This window comes from Haliotis rubra, unplaced genomic scaffold, assembly GCF_003918875.1.
Source record: "Haliotis rubra isolate DU_JTF1 unplaced genomic scaffold, ASM391887v1 Scf633, whole genome shotgun sequence".
NCBI lineage: Eukaryota > Metazoa > Mollusca > Gastropoda > Lepetellida > Haliotidae > Haliotis > Haliotis rubra.
In genome coordinates this window covers 313,598-325,935 of record NW_025767339.1, presented here as the reverse complement: position 1 = coordinate 325,935, position 12,338 = coordinate 313,598, and positions in this window count along the sequence as shown.

The window sequence follows — 12,338 nt, the reverse complement described above, 5'->3', positions numbered from 1 at the left end:
TACCCCAATACCTGAAATAGAAAATAGGGAACATAAGATATTGTTGTATATAGGCAAAGAAATTGTATTGCAATGATGTGATACCGGTATCCGCATAGCCATACGTATATTGCAATATATTGGGAGATTAAGCGTTTCACAGAGTTTTTAAATAAACGCACTCAGCAATATCCTGGCGGTATGTGGGCGGTCTGTAAATAATCGACATGTGAGGTCATGTGTCATTTGTATTTGTAGCTTAACGCCGTATTCAGCAATATTTCAGCCAGCTGTATGGCGGCGGTCTGTAAATAACCGACTCTGGACCAGATACATTCGTCACCACTCGCCCCTTTCCGTAAACTCCAAGAAGACTCGTCCCCGTCTCGATGCTTGTTATGTGCGAACATTCGTAACTACTCGTGTCATTCCGGCAAGCCGGATGGCGTCTCGTACCCCTGTCGTGGCCATGTTTACGACTGGGCCCTGTCTAAGCGCAAACAGGCATGGAGATGAAAATAGTCTAGCACTATTACCAAGGAAAGATAACTCTGAATTTCCAAACATGGCTCCTAGAATATCCTATATCCCGTATGCAAAACAGCAATACAGTCATTCCCTTTGTAAATATGTTTCAGTGTTTAAAGTTTCTGGTCCTTTAGCTCAAAGTTTATGCTTAAATTGTGCTTTGCATAGTTTAGCGAAGTTTCAAACTTCAACGGTGCCGCCAGTTTCATGCTTCGAAAGGTGTTTTACTACGCGCGATTTGATTGGTTTGCCACGGTTCTTGGCAAAAATGGCGTACGATAGGGGTACGAGTCTTCTTGTAGGTCACGGAAAGAGGCGAGTAGTTACGAATGATGTACGAAAATACGACAAACCAATGAGAATGCACGTAATGAGTGCGGTGCTTTGATAAAAATAATTCTCAATACTTAAATCGTTTATGACATAATGTATTTGTTTAAAAAAAACATGAAAAATAAATATCATCATATTGAAAGTACAAAGAACATATCTTACAGAATTGTGTTGCCTGGTGTAGATTTTAGTAAGGATAATGCGGTTGACGGTAACAGAATCAAATACACGCACATTATATGCGTTAGTTGACATAACGGTCCTCATGGGTCCAACTGAGTGTATTTTCTGACGATCTTGCGGGCTTGTTTTGGGGATTGTACGTGTGCTTCCAACAATTTTAGGACTGACTGACTGACTGAGTTTTGGCTTTACGCCGCTTTTAGCGAATATTCCAGCAACATCACGGCGGGGGACACCAGAAATGGGCTTCACACATCACAATTTTAGGAAATGTAATTATAAATCGCTACGAGTTTCAAAACAATCATATTATATCTGTATGTAACCTATCAACTTTAGTCTTTAACGTTGGACTTATATCTCACATATCTGGGGATATCGTTTGTTTGGTCATTCATATTTTTTCTCAGCGAATTCATGTAAAATCCCACCAGGGATATGGCAGCAAGGCTACACAAATGTTCAGTTTGAGAAATATTTTTAAGTCATTTTTGAGTATCTGCTTTGGGATTTAATGTAACTGAATGTTTAATGTTTTATTTCCATATTCAATAAAACAAATCCCATATGTGTTTATCAAACCCTATTTAGAGAAATAAAATTGGAAATATAACAGCTGAACGTCAGAATATGTCTTTAAAATATGTTTTTCTCCTTCTTTTAGTTGTATATATATCAAAGTTCTTTAAAATAAATAAGCAAGGGGTTGTCAGGATCACTGATTTGGTTCAAACTTGTCATCGTATGAACCTCGTAGTGAAGACGTTTCTCTCAGCTTGTTTATTTTGCATGTAGATGTATGGATTGTATGAATGTAATCGATGTCCTTGACCATCTGTGACACTGACTGAACATGGGTTTCCCCTAAGCGCTGTCTCGAAATTTGGATGAACAAGTAGGGATTGTTTCTTTCTGCAAAAGATAACGCGTGCAAATATGTCCTTACCAAGTCCATATCCACCCGTGGCCTACACGAGTTCCCAGTCCACTATGATGACCAGCGGGCCTGTCTACCCCGGGTACCCATCTACAAGAGTGTACAGAAAGCCCAGACCCCATATGTTACTGCAATAGCTTCACTCTCCTGAAACTGCTTCAGAATGCGCGTTGTATTTTCTGTATACTATTCCCCTGCGGGAACACGTAAGTTCCATTTACAGCAGATTTAGGTACACCATAAAGTTAATCGTAGAATTAGTTGGTACATTAGTCAACAGAACTTGCCTCTAGCAATTGTCAGCAACTGAGGGGATAGCGTAAATCCTTCTGGAGTTAGGATGTACAGATAAAGTACCATAAGTCCCTGTAGGACTTAATATGGTGGCTTAACTTTGGTTGCAGATAGTCTATCATGATTGTATGTGTATCGTTTCATGGTTAAAAAGACTAGTTTAAAGTTTGTGGCAGGTCAAGTTACTCTACTAACTTTTGATAAAAGGATTATATATATTTTAGGCATAAACATTTATTGTTGCTGTATAGCGGAAATAGAAACTCACTGTGTATGTGTATATTTGTGTCATTAAAGGTATGTTTGAGCCCAAGAGACTATTGTTATTCTTCATCTGTGGTCAAAACGTGTGTATTGCGTTCACAGATTAGACCCAGTGATCAATGAATGACGCCTTGCAACACAGCAGTATGAGAACCGGTACCTTTAAATTCTCAGTACGTATGGAGAAACCAATTGTCAGTATATTTTTAAAAACCAATACCGGAATCCAAAGAGCAAACACGTGTTTTCCTAAACTTTGTGACAGATGAGGGCGTTTCAATGACTAGTCTGTTGCCTGCAAACTATACAAGAAAAAAAATGAAATATTTGACAATGCTTGACACTGCTTGTTTATGTGTGTCATGAAAGTGTTGATGCATAAATTACACATTTGTCACTAGCTGCTCGACAACATCAGGCGTTCAGGATTTAAATGACTTCATTTCTTACCAAAAAGATTGTGCTATTCAAAACAGATGTCGATGTTCTCCAACACAATATTGTGTTACAGTGACTTGCAGTACTACTGGTTGTTTTTTAGTCAAATGATGTTGGTCACTGGATTGTCTGGTTCAGAGCTGTGGTGCTAACCAACAACACGAACAAACATATCATCAAGATTGTAAATAAAATCAGATCCAATGGGCACGTTGCACTCAGTTGGAAGCAATAAACTGCATATTTCTTTTCAATTGCAATTTTCCATATAGATTTCACATTAAGTAATGTCATATAGATTTTAAGAGATGGTAGCATAGGCAACGAATAAGTCACTGCATTGTACTCTTCTGTAGGTGAACGAAATACTGTCGACCTTCATACAAGAGACTGTCTACATAGGGTAAAAACTAAGGCCAACTAAACAAGTACAATTACCCAAACGGAAATATAGTTTTAAATATAGCATGAACTATACTTTTCATCAAACGTTAAGACTCACTTCTGTAAACATTGCCACTTACTTCAGGCAACTGTTCTAAACTTGATTTTGCAAAATATTCCATACTGTTTATAGGTACTGTGTATGTTGTATTGTACAACAAATCGTAACGTTGAAACGATTTTTGTCATGATTTTAATAAATGATAATAATCCGTGACTATTGTCGAATTCATAACAAAACTTTACACCAAAGTTCACATGCATGATATATTTGCACATGCTTTTCACCAATTTGATGCATGATCCTCGTGCAATTCATCTATTTGCAGCTGGTTCCCCCAAGCTAGTGGAGAAATCAATCTTTGATGTAACCACGTGCATATAACATGTAGTGAGTGTTTTAAGTGAGTCTAAACTTTTGATGGGAAGTATATTTGATCTAGCAATTTATAAGAAAAATACTGAAAGTTGGACAGTGCCCAAACCCCATACCCCCGTTTGAAATTATTGCCCGGCCACCGCCAAAAATACGATATTTTATATACGAGTAGTTGCATTTGTCTGAATAGTCCCCAAGACAAGAGATTGTACATGTCCATCTCTCAGTATCACAAATATGTTGTATATAAACTGAATTAAACATTAAATATTCTGCTATGCTGTTTATATTGTTTATAAATAAATTATATATAAATAATATAGCACACATTTCACACCAAACAAAAAAGAACTGACTTCGCGTGTTTAAACTTTCTTTACATCTGACTTCATTATTTATATATATACAGTGGAATCTGTCAAATCCGGACTCTTTGTAAACCGGTTTTCTCCATAATCCGGACTACTCTCTGAGTCCCGGCAAAATTGTTCTTAATTCATCATTAAAGCTTGCTTTATAATCCGGATTCTCTCAGTTACGGATTACGGACTAAGATAACAGTCCTGACAATCAACTTGCTATGAGAACAATGCTTTGTAAGCCGGAGTTGTGGTGGTGGAATTGGGTTTAACGTCGTGCTTGAGAATATTTCGCTCATATGACGACGTGCATGCATGTGTATGTGTATGTGTATGTGCGGCAGCTTGTACTAGCCCAGACTTAAGCTGGTTTTATAGTGCTAGCCCACTGTGATACCATGCCGCAGTGAAGTATGAATACCCCACTCAGACACATTATACTGACTCCGAGCTGACCAGTCCTTGTTGTACCCATTAATGCCGAGCGCCAGGCAGGGACCAACAAGTACCATATTTTAACGTCTTTTGGTATGACGCAGTCGGGGATCGAACCCGCGACCTTCCGCACTCCGGGCGGACGCTCTAACCACTACACCACGGAGGCGGTCCCGGAGTTGTAGTTGTTTGCTGGGCTTCTATACGTAACGTATCTGTGTTTTTATCCATTACATATTGTTGTTAATGTAAATCTGCTGTCATCACAAAATATAAGCTATATTGTTCTTATCACAAACTCTATCTTGAAAACGCTACAGGAGAAACTACATCGGAACGTACCTAAATGCAAACGTTGGTACCCATGAATGTATGGGTCGTATACCTCAAGCATTGGATATTTAGGACCAATCTATTCCACAGAATTAGTCTGGTTCACCCATAGTACAATATTGGTGGAAGATGTGAAATTCTAAGCGGTAAATGTAAATTCTCTGCAGTGCAATGTCATGATATTGTACGTGCGCTTCGGGCAATGATTTGTGTAGATATCATAATAATGGTTGTACGAATATAATCCTTACAGTCATATATTGAACACCGACCTGATAATTGACCCTTATTACATGTATGAGTGCCGCCCACTGGTGCTTGCCATTGTGAGCGAAGGGGCCCCAGGTTGTCCGCGATCAAGTGTAGTGCTACACCGACGTGAGAGTCTTACGGGCAAGGCGTGTGCAGCTAAACGCGGAATCAGTTTCATCGTCATGTAATGCACGTGCAGTAGCCTACATCTGCTCTACCTTTCACAAACCAAATGGGTTTGCTCATTGCCGTGCACCGCCTACTTCTCGTAAACGCGTTCTCTGCGCGGGTCCAACTTATCCTTGTTTGCCAGTAGAAGTGTGTCGTGACTCCAAACGTCTTTTACAAAAGTACCTGGGTTTTGCAAGATCAAATTTTGTAAGAAACAATTAAGCACTTAGTATTCTAATGACCTACAGATACGTGGGTAGTTTGATACGTGTTAAAAAATGTCAAAAATGTAATCATTCACTGGAAACTTCAACTTATACATCTTCAGATAACTAACATGTTCACAATCAGTCCAGATAGATTTCGAAAGCTTTGAATCAAGTTTCTTCACAAATATACACAAATCAATAACTTGTACACACGCTGTGGACACACAGAGTGAGAGAGTGAATATGGTTTTACGCCGCTTTTAGCAATATTCCAGCAATATCACGGCGGGGGACACCAGAAATGGGCTTCGCACATTCTGCCCATGTGGGGAATCGAACCCGGGTCTTCGACGTGACGAGCGAACGCTTTAACCACTGGGCTACCCCACCGCCCCTGGACACACAGACATACTTGTAGCTCAATAGTACGTAACCCCACGAGTCATGGATGGTTTGTAACGTATAGTTTCTAGGTTTATGTGTATATCTACATTAAACTACAGGCATACCTTCAAAACAACAGCTGTCTGCACAGTCGAAGGGATGATGGGTTTGGTTTGGTTGTTTAACGGCGCACTCAGCAATATTCAAGCTATATGGCGGCTGTGTGTAAATAATCGAGTCTGGACTAGACAATCCAGTGATCAACAGCATCAGCATCGATCAATTGGGATGCGATGACATATGTCAACCAAGCCAGCAAGCCTGACTACCCGATCCCGTTAGTCGCCTCTGACGACTAGCGTGGGTTACTGAAGATTAATTCTAACCCGGACCTTCACGGTTTCAAAGGGTTGAAGTAAATGTTTAAGATTCACACGAGGACAATAAATGGTCCACTGCAAGTCTCCTCTGTAATGGATTCACCAGAGACGTTTTTGATATCGTTTTACATCATTATAAGTGAAGTGTTTGCTGCAAATCTTTTGAGTGGCATTGCTGTGTATAGAAATGAAAAATCACATCTATTAGACAGAATTAAGCTTGGTTCCTTTTTAAGACTGCAAACGTTCCAGCAAATCCTTGATGTTTTTAATAACCCCATTTGTCTCAGATACTTTCTATGAGCCGTCACTGCACGACACCTTCTTGGAGCCGTCGGATGTTTCCTTGGGGAATTCTTTCTCATTCCTCCTGCAACGCGTTGGCAAGTTCTGCAGGTGTCTGAGGACAGTGTTGACGTTTACGGACGCGTCGATCAAGCTACTCTCATAGATGCTCGATCGGGTTCAGATCAGGCGATTCGTAAAGGACATTGGCGTTTGCATTGGCGAGATAGGTACCTGTTATACGGGTTGTGTGGGGTCAAGCGGTGTCGTGTTGAAACAGCTCCCTCTGGCGGTTAAAAAGTGGGAGGAGATGAGGTCGCAGGATTTGGTCGTAAACATTTACTGTAAGATTGCCTTGAACCACCACTAGCTCTGATCTAGAAGTGTAGGACATGGCTCCCCACACCATGACTCCTTCACCGCCAAATCTGCTCACCTGTGGAACGCAGTTCAGTGCAAAACGTTAGACACGTTGTCTCCCATCCCATCCCATCTCATCACTGAACAAAACGCGTTCGATGCGGTCCCCAGGTCCCATGCCCATACCCTGTTGCACCACTGAACGCGTCGTTGTCGGTGTAGTCTTGTCAGGACAGGTCCACCTTTTGGTCGATATGTTCGAATTTCCACTTCTCTCTGACGATTTCTGATGGTTTGGTCAGAAATTCTTCTACGACCAGTTAGCTGCCCCGCAGTGTCCGCTGCTGTAGCAAATGGGTGACGTAGGTGAAACACCCGGATGAAACGGACCTAAGCAGGATTGGTCACTCGTGGTCTTCCACTTTTGGGACGATCTTGGGTCCAATTGAAGCGGGTATATCGAATTAATTATCGATATATGGTGCTGTGGTGGACGTTGAAGTGTCTTACAGCGGCAGACTGGCACTTCCCTGCTTCCAAACGTCCAATGGCGATATTTCGGTCAGTAACATTCAATCTTGGCACTTATTATCTTCGTTTACGTAGTAAATTTCGTAATGACATGATGAATTGGTTTTGGTCTTTTATAGTCGATGTCTCTACTCATGTTGTCCGACACATTGCACGTGCATTACGTGGAAAACGTTTTCTGCATGCACTTTTCATGTATCGTTTTCATTTTGTATTGCAAACATTTACAAATACATATCGGGATGCGAGCCACAACAACCACCACATGAGTAACGGGATTAAAACATAGGAATTGTCTTATTTTCTGTTACCCCTTCACAGTGTGCTATGGGCGGTAGCCTGGTGGTTAAAGCGTTCGCTTATCACGTCGAAGATCCGGGTTCGATTCCTCACATGGGTACAATGTGTAAAGCCCATTTCTGGTGTCCCCCGCCGTGATATTGTTGGAATATTGCTAAGAGCGGCGTAAAACTAAACTCACTCACTTACTCACAAAGTGCTAAAAATGCAACGACTGATTAAACACTATTAGGGGTCCATGCAATATTGATGAGTATTCTACCATGCAAGAGCTACTGTTTAGTGTTTATTTGCCGTACAGAATGTACACACATTTAAACAAGGATGCACGTCCTGGTTTTGAAACTTCTTTATTCGTTGTTGCCAATGGGATTTGATACATCCATAATGATTTGGATGTCAAGTTTCCGGGGTATTTTATGAGTAACGGGATTAAAACATAGGAATTGTCTGAATGACCATTGCTGTCAAAATATATCGAAATGAACTAATGAAAACGCCAATGTGTTTCTTTTGTTTTGAAGAGTCTATTATTCTGGTTTCTTTTTAAGACAAGGATTTGCCATAGCTGGACCCAGCAATACGTCTGTCTTTATATGGGTCCAGGTTTGAGAGTTGATAGCTCCAAACTGGTACATGTGGTACTAATACTCGGGTTTACGTAGATTTCTCCATCGGCGCATCATTGAAAATAGAATGACACCAGGTGTTCGCGAAAAGGAGAAGCATATTTAACCTTCGGACTCTATATTTCCTGTTAATACTAGGGCTGTGCAATATTACCGGTAAGCCGGTATATATCGGTACAGTATCTCGCGATACGATTATCGCGATATGGCTCAGATTCTGCAATATATTGGGTCATCCAGAGGTTAGCTCCTTTTGTCTTATCTGCCCTTGATTTCCATGGCAACAAAATGTGCGGAGGACACCAGAGATGCTTCACACATTAAACCAATGTGGGGGATCCAACCCGGACCGTCGGCGTGATGAGCGAACGCTTTAACCATTAAACTACCCCACCGCCCACACTGGATTCTAATCAACACGTGGGACTACATATGTTTAGCCAACAGTGGTTTGACCATGAATGTGAGCTACTAAAAAAAGAACGATGTAAATGTTTAAACAATCTTAGGAGAAAAAAGGATAATATATCTTTACAGGAATACAATATTAGTATTAATAAATATAACAGTGTATACAAAGAAAAGAAAGCGAACTTTTTCAAAGGGAAGCAGGAAAAACTCGAACATTGTCTATGCGATTCTAAGCAGTTTCGGGCCACTCTTAAAGGGCTGAATACTAATTGTTGTTCACAAAACAATATACCAATCGAGGATTGGTTTTCCCATTTCAAGGAACTATTTTCAACCTCTACAGGGAACGAAGAGAGTTTTTGTGCTACCTATGAATCGAATGAATTCGATAAGTCATTTTGCCAGTTAACAAGAAATGATATTTCAGAAAGTATTGCAAGTCTAAAATGCAACAAATCTGCCGGTGAAGATAACTTGATTCCTGAATTCTTTAAATATTCATCCGAAATCATTCTCCCCGACCTTGAAATTCTTTTTAACGTATGCTTGAAAAGTCTTTCTTTCCAGAACAATGGACTCTGGGGATTGTAATTCCCTTGCACAAACAGGGATCTACTAATGACACCAACAATTATAGGGGTATAACTCTTTTGAGTGTTTTCAGTAAGATTTTTACCAGTATTATACATAGACGTTCAGTCTTTTGGGCCGATGCCTTTGATAAGATAGATGAAGCACAAGCCGGTTTCAGGCACGGGTACTCTACAACTGATAATGTATTTATATTGCAGACACTTGTGCAGAAATATTTAGCCCGAAAGGGAGAAAACATGTATGCCATATTTGTAGATTTTGCTAAAGCGTTCGACTCCGTTAACAGAAACATGCTGTGGTCCCTTTGTAAATCTCAAGGTATCAGTACTAAAATTGGTAAATTATTATGCTGCATATATCACAACGTGAAGGCTTGTGTTCGAAATAATGACAACCTATCTGATTCCTTCTGCTGTAACATTGGGGTAAGACAAGGATGTATACTCAGTCCATTCTGTTTTCGTTCTTCATCAACGAACTATCGCTACAAATATATGAAAACTGTAACGAGGGCATCCAAATACATCCAGAAACTATGAAACTTCTTCTACTCCTTTTTCCTGATGATATTGTTATGTTCGTGAGCACAGTACCTGGACTTCAAAAGCTAATAAATCAACTTGAGTACTACTGTAAACAATGGAAATTGAATGTCAATATCGATAAGACAAAGGTCATAGTTTTCAAAAATGGAGGGAAATTATCAAAACGGGAAAAATTGTTTATAAAGGTGAAAGATTGGAGGTTGTAAGAAGTTACAAATACTTGGGTGTACTTTTTACAAATCTACTAACTTGGTCATTGCACTGCAACAAAGCCGCACTACAGGCTAAAAAGATTTTAATAGGCATTTAAGAACCATAAGACCGCTTACAAATATTACCTTTGACACCTTTTCAAAATCTTTGACACTAAGATTAGTCCTATTCTACTCTATGGTGCAGAAGTACGGGGCCAAGAAATCTATGACACATTAGAGAAGGTATATGCGTGCAAAAGATTTTTAGGAGTAAACTCCAACACCCCAAATGTTACAGTTTATGGGGAATGTTGGAGATACCCTATGTACATATGTAGCTATATAAAAGTAAAAAAATATTGGATAAGATTGCTTAAAATGCCAAGCACCAGATTCCCCCAAAAATGTTATAACATGATGATGCTTTACGATGACAGAGGTAAAAATAACTGAACCTCTGGTGTCAGAAAGATACTTCAGTCTTGCGGCTATGATTACATCTGGAGAGAACAAAATGTAACAGCACCAGAGCATTATATATGATTTAACACAAAGGCTAAAAGATATGTATTTTCAAAAATGGCACTTTTCACTATGTTTACACAATAAGTTAAACCATTACTCGTGTTTTAAATCATTCATTCTCACAGAAAAATATCTTCTAGACATTAATGTCAAGAAATTCAGAACAGCACTAGCCCGTTTCAGATGTAGTTCCCATGATCTTCTAATAGAAAAAGGTAGGCATTCAAGGATACCACGGGAAAAACGATTGTGTAAATATTGTACTTATCAGGAGGTAGAAGATGAATATCATTTCTTGCTTGTTTGTCCATTTTATGCAAATATCAGAAAAGAATACATGAAGAAATATTTCTACTTGAACCCCTAATAGACAAATTCTATACCCTCATGGCATCCCAAAATCAAACAGCCACAAAATACCTTGCAATGTATATATACCATGCCATGAATATGAGATCCTCTGCATTACAGATGTGATATTATTTACTATATATTCATTTATATTGCACCCTCTGCTACTGTATGTTAAATGTACTATAGGCCTACGGCCTCTTCAGTACTTTAAATAAAGATTGATTGACTACAGTGCTTAAAATGTAAAAAGGTGTAAATTAACTGACGATAACAATATTCAATGTATCTGTACAAACATACTCGAAAGCCGGTGATTACTGAAGTAAATTGCATTGTTTAGCTGCCATTGCTCCTTGTAAATACTTCAGATGCAGCCAGTTTGATTTCTTCTCCAAGCATTGCAGTAGGACCAGCTTTGTTTCATTCGGCTACAGCTGCAAGCACAGCTGATTTGTCGTTGTTGTAGTCATTCATATTGAATACCACTTTAGGACGTACCGAAAAAAACATCAAAGCAACGTTAACTGCATCAGGGCCTATGTCAAAGGAATCCACCATCCTATTTTGGAACTTCTTCAGTCTTGAAGATGTGTTGCCAATGGGACTTGATACACCCTGTGACTGTGTACCCCAAATAGAAAATGTTGAAGTAAAAACATTTAACAAAAACGTTGCCATGCGACAGCTGCTCTAGGTGTCCCATGACCATGACAAATCTCGTGACAGTATGATTTATGACTATATTATAGGTGAAATGCAACATCATGGTGCGTCCTTCGTGAGTCTGTTACAAGAAACTGTATCCTCTTCAACATGAATACAACAAAGAATCAACACGTTTGTCAAATTTAAGTGTAAATACGTTACACTGTACTTTACTTTTATTGCATGTATGCAAAATCATTTTTTAATAAACAAGGAGAGAGCATTGGCAATGTAGCTCACATGAATATGCAGTCAAAAGTCTGAACTGGTTCTAAAGAGAGAATCGTCTTTCAGTTAATTATAACGATAATGTTATTCATTTGTATAGCACATATTTGAATGTAGCACTGCTAAGAAGCGCTGAATTATTACCCGGGATAACCCAAGTGAGTGAGTGAGTTTAGTTTTACGCCACACTCAGCAATATTCCAACTACATGGCGGCGGTTTGTAAATAATCCAGTCTAGACCAAACAATCCAGTGATCAACATCATGAGCATCGATCTGCGCAATTGGGAACGATGACATGTGTCAACCAAGCCAGCGAGCCTGACCACCTGATCCCGTTAGTTGCCTCTTACGACAAGCATGGGTTACTGAAGG